We start from the raw sequence: 11,438 nt of genomic DNA on the forward strand, positions 1-11,438 counted from the left end.
TGCTTGGTCAGCTTGTAAGATAAGGGAAGAAATAATGGAAGGAATGTCACATTTCCAGGAAAAGTGCTAGGGCATGGATGCATTGTGTGGTCCGTGTCCTCATCTCCCAGTGTTCTGAAACACCAGTCCTAAGTGATGAGGGCTCTGTCTACCTGACTTTACCTTGAACACCTTTGCAAAAGCTTCAAGGAGAGTGACATTCTGCATGATATCTATCCCTGAAGGAAGAGCCTTTGACAACGCTCCTTGTCATATTATTAAACGCTACATGCCATGGTCATGGGGAGAGCCATGTTGACCAACTCTCTTTATTCAGAGAAAAGGAAGGGCCTACATCGATGGTTTGCCATGCCCACTCTAGCAGAACTGTGGAAGGAGTCGAGATGGCCTTCAAAAGGCTAGTGGATAAAGCACGTGTGGTCCATCCAGGCAACAGAGTATGCCTCCACCATACGGGAGGATGAAGCCTGGATAGTCGCCTTGACATGAATGACACAGGACTGGGTTATTCTCAATGAAAAAGACAAGCAAACCAAGGGAAATATCATATGGCTTCATCATATGTGGCCCATGAGGAATACCATGGACCTTAGTAGAAGCAGAGCTAAACAGAAGGAGAAGAAGTCAGACAGGGAGACAAACCAGGAGAGACTCAGGACTCAGGGAACCAAGCTGAGGGTTACAGAAGGATGAGACAGGCCAGGAATGCGGTAACTGGTTAATGGTCTGGAGGTGGTGTGGCACATCTGATGATGAGCGCTCGGTGGTATATGCAAATGAAGAATCAGGGAGCACTATACCACAAATGTATGAGGGATGAAAGGCTCTCTTCCTGAACATAAGAAAAAAATATTGGAAAGAAAGAAAAACAGGCCATTTCATATGTAGATGACGAAAGAAAGAGGAAAGAAATGAATTATAATTTTATTATCTTATTGATGAAAATGGTTTGCAATTGGTTTTCTCTAAGGTCCTTATCTGAATTGCATCTTTTGACATTGTAAATTAGAATCTTCCCATGTCCTACAATTTGGGATAGATGAGAAGACCCGACATTGCCTTCATTAAATGTCTCGAAGTGTGGACTAGGACATTTATTTGAACCTGGGTTTTTGGGTGTTGGGAGGTGTTTGAGGACTGCTGTAATCCCTTTCGTCATTACCTAAGATGTCAAATGCGTAGGTTCATGACCTAGTCTTGGTAGGGGTATGTGTCATGGAATTTATCCGTTTCTCTCAGGTACTGAATTTGCTGGCATACTGTGTGTAGCAGTCTTTTAGTTTAGTTTGTTTAGGAGAGTTTAGACCTGAAAGCTTTAATTAATTCTTGATAAGTAAGGAGTTAACGTTTCCAGTTTGGATGGTTTCTGCCTTTGATTCTCTTTGTTTTTTTACCTTTATGGTATTTTCACTGAGGTTTGCTTCCATGAGTGATATTCCTCACTTGCTCCCTAAATTCTGTGGGACTCTTTTAAGAGTGTGTGTGTGTGTGTGTGTTTGTGTGTGTGTGTTTCACATAACGCTTAGAATATTTTATGAGATATGAAGCCGCTCCTTTTTGGATCAAAATTCACCTTCAAACGCATTGGAAACATGCTACATCCCATTCAGCCACATTTATTGCAATGAATGTCCCATTTAACCTTCTTTTAGAAACACAGAATCTCACTAACCTGCCTTGGAACAAACACCAAATTTTGTGTGCCCGGTTAGAGTCTCATTGTCTGTCCCTTTTTTCTTGCTTTTTCACATGTTTCTTTATTTCCATGAGTGAGTGAAATCATATGTTATTTGTCTTTCTGTGACTGAGAGATGGGATGAAGCCCAATGCTCTCCACCTTTCTGCCGCCTGTGGCAATTGGATTCCTTCTTGCTTATGGCTGGGTTAGAGTCTGTGGTGCATTTGGAGGACAAGGAGATGGCAGAAATGTCTGGGAGCTCCACTCTTCTCTTCAGCTGTAAGCACAACCAGAGGATGAGCACATCAATGTAAACATGGTGTAAATGGACCTGAACTACAAATCAAACTCCAGAGCAAAAGAGACAAGAAGTCACAGAGACCAGGGGTGAAGGGTGTAGACATGGCTTAGGGGTGATGTGGCTGGTTGGTGCTTCAGAGGGCAGGGATACATGGCCAAAAAAAAATCCCAGGAGGGAGGATCACGCTGGGAAACCACAAGTTGAATGTTGAGTCATAACAGTTTGCGGAGAAAAGAAGAGGGTCTGAATGGCACGAGTTCTTGCAACCAAAGGGCCTTGAGGCTTGGGGATATCAGAGCAGCAGGCTTGGCAGACATAGACTTCAGAGAACACTGCATTTCTCCTGGTGCCGACAGCCTGGAAACCATGATCATAGACAATAACTTTTGAAACAGATATGATTAGTGTTTTTTGCAGTGCATCCGTGATAGTCACTGTTCATGGAGATGCCTCAATGGGGGCAAAAGAAACGTTGGGCTCTCCCACCGCCAGCATAAAACCGAGCTAGTGACCACAGACAGGACATGGATAGACATTAGCTGCCTAACCTTCAAACACGAAGTCCCAACTCTGGAAAACTGTTGGGACTGCCTTCTTCAGGCCATGTTGCTTAGTCCCAGGAGAAGAGGCCCTCCCATTAGGGACTAGAAGAAAGCCCTGTCCACATACTCTCTCCTGACCACAGCACACAGCAGACCTTAAGTCTGTTTAGTGGGTTAAAAGTCTCCTTTAACAAGCACACCAATGCCCACCAAGCTAAACCTCACCATATTCTTTCCAGACACCAAACACTCTGAAGGGCAGGCAATGAGAGCCTCTTCAGAAGACGGGTGCAGAGAAGAGTGGACAGCCACAACACAAACCCCAGAGGGCATGCCACACACACCAGAGATTCTCTCAAAGGCCAGCCCATGGGCTCTCCACGAGCTCTTCTTCCTAAAGAAATTACCCTCAGTGTAGAAAACAGAAAGCGCTTTTTGAATATGAGAAGAAGACAGAAACCTAGAACTAAGGCAACGATGGAAGAATCAATTAATGCTGAGAAAAAGAACAAGAAATGCTCATGGCCACACAATCGAAGTGAAACCAAACATGTCACATGCTCAATGAAGGATTTAAAGCAGCATCCAGTATACTCACTCTACATCAGAAAATCATAGAATTAATCAGGCAGTCTCGAACCACAGAGATAAAAGTGATAAAAAATAAAATTAAATTAAGAGGTCCTGATGAAAAGATTTGTTAGCAGAATGGATGCAAAGTCCAAGAAGCTGGCAGAACCAGAGGATCCAATGAGTTACCTGGAAGACAATTACTGGGAGGGAAAAAAGTGAAGCAAAGGAGAGAAGGAAGAATGATGGAACATGGTAATGGACTTAGGGAAATCCTTGACTGCAATGAATGTTCTTGGATGCTTATTGTCGGAGACCTAGAAGAGAGAGAAAAAAGAGGGCCCAACATTTCTTTAAGAATTCAGAGCTGAAAACATCCCTCATCTGGGGGCAGAGAGAGAGATCCAGATTCCAAGGCCCAGAGGATTCCCAGCACCATCCACAGAAGCAGAGCAACACAAGACATAGTGTCATTCACCCTGCAAAAGGTAGCAATGGGGGAATTCTCTTCACCCAAATATGCTTGGGAGAAGAGTATGTCTAAAGCCAAATCTCTGACTGGAAGGCGATGAGCTATGCTAGCTCTAGCAACACATTGTGTAGAGCAAGCCACTCCAGCCCAAGCCAAAATCCGAATCCCCTGCATTTCTGAAAAATGGAAGAGCAGGAGTTCTTGTCTAGAACAATGAGGTGTTCAGAAGAAAAAGTTTGGGAGGGGCAGAGACAAGATGGCTGGGAAGTAGGAGGAGGTGCCGTTTCAACATGTACCCTAAAGTGAGCTGACTACCTACCAAAGAACTCCAATCACCCATGAAATCAGCCTGAGATAAGAATTATACACTTCTGGATCTCTACAGGAGCAGAAGAGGCCAGTGGGCAGGTAAAGTGGAGTGGGAATGTCGGACTGATAAGAAGATAAACAAAAGGGGGAGGGAGCCAACAGATGTGACTGATTGGAAAGTAATACCCCAATACGAGAGTGCCTAGCGTCTGGGGACAAGAATTAACTTGGAGTCTGGTTGAAAGCACTCCAAAAGAGCAAAGGATCATGGGGGGAAATTGTGGGATTTGGGGCGGTTAGGGAGAGGGACTTAAGACCCCCGACCCATGACAGACTCCCCAGGCACTGAGTCATAGAGAGTGTAGCAGAGAAACAAGATCTTGGTCCCTGAGCCGCCAGCGCACCCAAGAATGAGTGGGGTCTGGCTCCAGAAAGGGGCTGGGAGTCTCTCCAGAGGGCAGAACAACAGGCCTTGCTATCAGAGCCTGAGACATGAGCTCCATACCCTCCCTTGAGAGAAGTGCAGGCAGGCACCAGCCTGGTGCACTTAAACCTGTGCAGCACTCTCAGAGACTGAGAGGCATGAACCCCACACTCTCCCCTGAGAGAGGTGCACACAATTGGCAGCCCTGCACTAGCTCTTAGACCCACGCCATGCTATCAGAGCCTGAGATGCTCGCGCCCCGCACCCTCCCCTGGGAGAGGTGCACGCAGGCACCAGTTGGGAGCTCTCAGACCCGGAAAGACCAGGCACTCGCAGCCCAGGCCAGCAGGAAAACCTCAGTGTGTGATCGCTGATTGGAACCTCTCTGGCGGTCTGGAGCTGCCCAGACAGCCACAGCTGCCATTGTTTTGGATACAAGCAGGAGATCCTGTGTCCCCAGGGACTGCGACTCAGAACGTGCTCTGTCAGTGGACACGGGGGTATTTATGAGCTCTCCAGCACCACAGGATATGAGGAGGATATGGAGAATGGGGACCCCTCTTACACTGTTGGTGGGAATGCAAGTTAGTGCAGCCACTCTCGAGAACAGTGTGGAGATTCCTGAAGAAATTAAGAATAGAGCTTCCCTATCACCCTGCAATTGCACTGCTGGGTATTTACCCCAAAGATACAGATGTAGTGAAAAGAAGGGCCATTTGTACCCCAATGTTTATTGCAGCAATGGCTACGGTCGCCAAACTGTGGAAAGAACCAAGATGCCCTTCAACGGATGAATGGATAAGGAAGATGTGGTCCATATACACAATGGGGTATGATGCCTCCATCAGAAAGGATGAATACCCAACTTTTGTAGCAACATGAACGGGACTGGAAGAGATTATGCGGAGTGAAATAAGTCAAGCAGAGAGAGTCACGTATCATATGGTCTCCCTTATTTGTGGAGCATAACAAAAATATGGAGGACATGGGGGGATGGAGAGGAGAGGGAGTTGAGGGAAACTGGAAGGGGAGATGAACCATGAGAGACTTGGACTCTGAAAAACAACCAGGGGGTTTTGAAGGGGTTGGGGGGTAGGAGGTTGAGGGACCAGGTGGTGGTAATAGGGAGGGCACGTACTGCATGGAGCACTGGGTGTGATGCCAAAACAATGAACACTGTTATGCTGTAAATAAACAAACAAACGAAAAGAGAATAGAGAAATCATGGTATAATATAATGTGATAAAGATGTCAGCTAAGAAAGCAGGTCTGTTAAGTTTAATAATCAAACTAAATGTAACTTCCCTATTGAAAGACAAAAATTTCTCAGATTGAAAATGAAGAGCAGTATTTTGCCAAATATAGTTTTCAATGATCATATCTCAAATAAAGTGACATAAAGTGAGCAGAAATGTATCAGGCAAATTTAAATAAAAGGACAGTAGAAGTCAAGATATTAATATCAGAAAAACTAGACTCTAAGGAAATGAAAGGAAGAAATGCTGTCATTTGATACAGAAGAGGGTACAATTCACAGTGAAGATAAATTTAAACTTCAATGTGGCTCTTTCAATACCGGAAAAATGGACACAGAAAAAAACAAATAATAAGAACTAGATGAATAAGTTCAATACTATACCGTACTTCAGAGGATGAGTCATTTTTGTATATCTTTACATTTCCGAAAGTAAGATTAAATATTAATTAAAAATTAAATATTTGCAAAAAAAAGAGATAAGAAGGTGCTCTTTTTCAGATCACAATTCAGCTTCAAAGACATTGGAAATTCACGTTACATCCCGTTTGGCCACATTTTCTGCAATGAATATTCCATTTAAACCTCTTTTAGAAAGACAAATTCTCACTAACCTGCCTTGAAACAAACACAAAATTTTGTGCGCCTGGTAAGAGTCTTAATTCCTGTAACTTTTTTCTTGCTCTTTTACATGTTTTTTTTTACTTCCATGAGTGAGTGAATTCGTATGTTATTTGTCTTTCTGTGACTGACAGATATGATGCAGTTCAATGCTCTCCCCCTTTCTGCCACATGTGGCAATTGGCAAGAATGCCTTCTGGCTTATGTCTGGGTAAGAGTCTGCGGTGCTTTTGGAGGACAGGGAGATGGTAACAATGTCCGGGAGTTGCATGCTTCTCTTCAGCCATAAGACAATTGGAAGTTGACCACATCCACGTAAACATAGCATAAAGGGACCTGAAGACTAGAAATCAAACTCCACAGTGAAAGAGCGAAGAATTTGCAAAGCCCATGGGAGAAGGGTGTAGGCATGGCTTAGGGGAAAAGTGGATGGTTGGTGGTTCTGAGAGCAAGGAGTCATGGCCAGAGATGAAGTCCCAGGAGAGAGTTGCACCCTGGGAGCCCACAAGTTGAATGTTGGCCCATAGCAGTTGGCGGAGAAAAGGATTGAGACTGAATGGCATGAGTTCTTGCAACCAGAGGGTATTGAGGCCTAGATATTTCAGATCAGCAGGCTTGGCAGACATAGACTCCAGAGAACACTCTGTTTCTCCTGGAGAGAACACCAGCAAGCAACCAAGTGCAGACATTCTGGAAACAATTACCAGAATCAATACTTGTTGACACAGTGGTATGATTATTATTTGTTTCTGTGCATTCGTAATGGGCAGTGTTTGTGGAGATGCCTCGATGGGACCAAAGAATATTGGGGCTCTCCCAACCCCAGCATAAAGACCGAGCTAGTGGCCACAGACAGGTTGGTGTGGACATTAGCTGCCTATCCTGCAATCACAAAGTGCCAACCCTGGAAAACTATTGGGACTGCCTTCCTCAACCACGTTGCTTAGTCCCAGGAGAAGAGAAGCTCCCATAGGGGACTTGAAGAAAGCTGTGCCCACATCCTCTCTCCTGACCACAGCATTTAGCAGGCCTTAGTTCTGTGGAGTGGGTATAAAGTCTCCTTTCACAGACACACCAGAGCCCACCAAGCTCAACCACACCATATTCGGCCCAGACAACAAACATTCTGAGCAGAAGGCAAGGAGAACCTCTGCAGAGGACAGGCCCAGAAGAGAGTTGACAGCCACAACACAACCCCAGAGGGCATGCCACACACACCCGAGACTCCCTCAAGGGCCATCCCTTAGGCACTCCAAGAGCTGTTCTTCTTAACAAGATTACCCTCAGGTTAGACAACAGAATGCGCTTTGTGAATACAGAGAAGACAGTGATCTAGAACTATGGCAACAGTGGAAAAATCAATTGATGTCTAGGCAAAAGAACAAGAAATGGTCATGACCACGCAATCAACGTGAAAACTATACATGTCAAATACCCAATGGAGGATTTAAATCAGCATCCATGATACTCACTCTGCATCAGAAAAACATTGAAGGCTTCAGGGAGTCTAGGACCACAGGGATAAAGGGATAACAAAAATAAAACTAAGAGGCCCTGACGAAAAGATTTGTTAGCAGACTGGATGCAAAGTCCAGGAAGCTGGCAGACCCAGAGGATCCAATGAGTTACCTGGAAGACAAGTTCTGGAAAAAAAAGAAGTGTAGCAAAAGAGAGAAGGAAGAATGATGGATCCTGACAATGGACTTGGGGAAATCCTTGACTGCAATGAATGTCAGTGGGAGCTTATTGTAGGAGACCTAGAAGAGAGAGAAAAAAGAGGGCCCAACATTTTGCTGAGAAATCAGAGATGAAAAAATCTCTCCTCTGATGGCAGAAACAGAGATCCAGACTCCGAGGCACAGAGGATTTCCAGCTCCATCCACAGAAGCAGAGCAACACAAGACCTAGTGTCATTCACCCTGCAAAAGCTAGCAATGGAGGATTTCTCTTCACCCAAATATACTTGGGAGAAGACTGTTTCTAAAGCCAAATCACTGACTTCAAGGCGACCCACTATGCTGGCTCTACAAGTACGTTGCATAGAGCAAGCCACACCAGCCCAAGCCAAAATCCGTATCCCCTGCATTTCTGAAAAAGGACAGAGCAGAAGTTCTTGTCTAGAACAATGAGGTTTAAGAAGACAAAGATTGTGTCCCGGGGTGTCTCCATCAGTTCAGAGGTGGCCTTCAGCTCAGTTCCTGATGCAAGTCTCATTGGATCTTCTCCCTTATCCTCTCAGGTTCCCTGCTCAGAGGCAAGTGTGCTTCTCCCTCTCCAGCTCCCTCCCTGATTAGGATCTCTCTTTCTCTCTCTGTCAATTACATGCATTGACATCTTTGAAAAACAACAACAACAACAACAACAACAACAACAACACAGTTGATAAGGATTGACTGGGCCCAGATGATGGATTCTTAAATTTGGACCTATATCCCTATGGAATGCAGCCAGGTCCAGAGCTGATCCCACCATCCTAAAATGCCAGACTTTGGCTCTGAGCTCCCATGTTGGTTCTCCTGTTCTTTGTCTTCCTGCATTTCCCCATCAACATGAGCAACCGCTGTCTGTCCTGTTGCAATGGCCTGTTGTTCTCTCATTTATCCTCCTCACCTGCCTCCATTAGAATATGCCCATCTTTTGCAATAGGAACTGTTTGTTTATCCCATGAAAAATCTTTGAGGAATGGAAATGGTAGTGTTAATCCAGGCCTGTGCTGCAACATCTCCATTCAGTTCCACAGAGGGAAACTGCACCACCCTGGTGGAATGCTCAGGGATCTTAGGCCGTTGAATCCTCTTCAATGCTTCCTTTTGTAGATACACGTTATGTGAAACTGACACAAAAGCGTTTCCTATGGCTTCACATCAGCATTAGGTCTCTTCCAAAATGCTCCGTGCTTGCTCCTGTGGGCTCCAAACCAATGAGCCCGCCCTAAGCCTAAGGTTCTAGGGTGTAGAGTCTGCCTTTGGTGCTTGGGCAGCTGGGAAGATTGGGTGGCATTTATGGCACGATTTCTGGAGATTCTAGAGGAAGTCTTGTCCTTGCTGTTGAAGACTCCAGACATGTCTTTGGCATGGTTGAGGGTCTTCACTGTGAGCTTTCCTTGGGTGGCCGTTTTCCTGGTCAGAAGAGTCCTGATTGGGTGGAGAGCCATGCACATGTCCAGTGCATGGAGTTCCTCACATGAGGCTGGGTAGTAGTCCTAACTCTATCTTGACCTTTTGTGGGTAAGATGGGATTGTGGATTCTTCCCCTTCTCAGGAGTCCAGAGGGCTGGTGGTGAAAGCCATGGCCAAAGACTACAAATTCAGCCATGGAGAAGGTGACCCTGACTTGCCTTGCAAACTCTCTTGGTGAAATATCCAGGTGGCTTTGTGGGTTTTGAAGGGCTTTGGATCCTCCTGACTGACCAATGACTACTCCAGCCAGGTGGAGTTATTAGTCGTGGTTTGAGGGGGAGTGGTTGCTAGGACCTCAAAGCTTTGTGACATCACAGAAGCTGTTGCCCTTCTCAGGAATCCAGAGGGCTGGTGGTGAAAGCCACGGCCAAAGACTACAAATTCGGCCATGGAGAAGGTGATCCCGACTCGCCTCGCACACTCTCTTGGTGAAATACCCAGGCAGCTCCAGTATTTTCAGAGGTCTTGGATCCTTCTGGCTGACCCATGAAAACTCCAGCCAGGTGAAATGATTCAGCATGGTTTGGGGAGGAGTGGCTGTTAGGAACTCAAAGCTTTGTGACGTCCCAGAAGCTGACTTCACTGAACCAGCAATCTCTCTCTCATGACCTATGAGTCATATGGCTTTAGGTAGAAAGCCCTGGGAAGGACCGAAAAAGAGCCGTGTTACCCTGATCATGAACTCAGGTGGTCTTTTCTGTTTCTTTCGCACTTCCCTTTCTATACAAAGAGAAAAGAAAATGATATTCTGTATACCATCCTTTAGTCCAACATTTCTCCAGAGAGAGCAAGGTGTTCCTATTTCCACTGAAATTTCTAGAGATATCAATCAACAGCTAGGCCTCCTGGCAATCTTAACTCTCTGGGAGGTTTGACACCCTATGGGTGAGAGTGTCCATTCTTAGCTTCTCTTCCCAGTGAGTTCTAGGGTGTAGGGTCAGCATTTCATAGTTGGTCACCTTGGAAGTTAAGAGAAGGAATAAGGGAAGGAAAGTCACATTTTTAGGAAAACTGCTTGGGCAGGGATGCATTGTGGGGTCCGTGTCCTTATCTCCTAGTGTTCCAAAACACCAGTACTAAGGGATGAGGGCTCTGTCTCCCTGACTTTACCTTTAACAGCTTTGCAAAGGCTTTAAGGAGAGTGACATTCTGCATGATAACTACCCCTGAAGGAAGAGCCCTGGACAGAACTCCTTGTCATTATTTAACACTACATGCCGTGGTCATGGGGAGAGCCATGTTGAGCATCTCTCCTTATTCAGAGGAAAATTAATGGCCTCCATCGATGGCCTGCCATGCCCACTCTATCAGAACTGTGGACGAGCCAAGACGCTGTTCGAAGGACTGGTGGATAAAGATGATGTGGTCCCTCAAGTCCTTCAGAGAGGATGAAGCCACAATACTCTCCTTCACATGAATGATCCAGGACTGGGTGATTACAAATGAAAAAGCAAGCAGACCAAGGGAAATATCATATGGCTTCACTCATATGTGGCACATGAAGAATACCATGGACATGAATAGAAGCAAGGGAAAATGGACGGAGAAGAAGTCCAAAAGGGAGACTAAGCAGGAGAGATTCAGTACTCTGGGAACCAAGCTGAGGGTTACAGAAGGATGAGACATGCCGGGAATGAAGGAACTGGTTAATGGGTATGGAGGATGTGTGGCATATATGATGATGAATGCTCTGTGGTTTATGCAACTAAAGGATCAGGGATTATATCAAAAAACATATGATAGATTAAAGGCTGGCTTCCAGAACATAAGAAAAAATATTGAATAGAAAGAAAAAAAAGCCATTTCACTTGAAGATGAATAATGAAAGGAGAGAGTAATGAATTATAGTTTTATTATCTTACTGATGAAAATGGTATGCAATTGGTTTCCTCTAAGGTCCTTATCTGAATTGGGTCTGTGGACATTTAAATTAGTCTTCTCTCTCCTACATTTCAGGAATAGATAAGAAAAACCGACATTGCCTTCATTAAGTATCGAAGTGTGGACCAGAAAATGGATTCGAACCTGGTTTTTTTGTACTGGGAAGTGTTTGAGGACTGCTTCAAACACTTTCGTCATTACCTGAG

The sequence above is a fragment of the Meles meles genome, chromosome Y (assembly GCF_922984935.1).
Source record: "Meles meles chromosome Y, mMelMel3.1 paternal haplotype, whole genome shotgun sequence".
NCBI lineage: Eukaryota > Metazoa > Chordata > Mammalia > Carnivora > Mustelidae > Meles > Meles meles.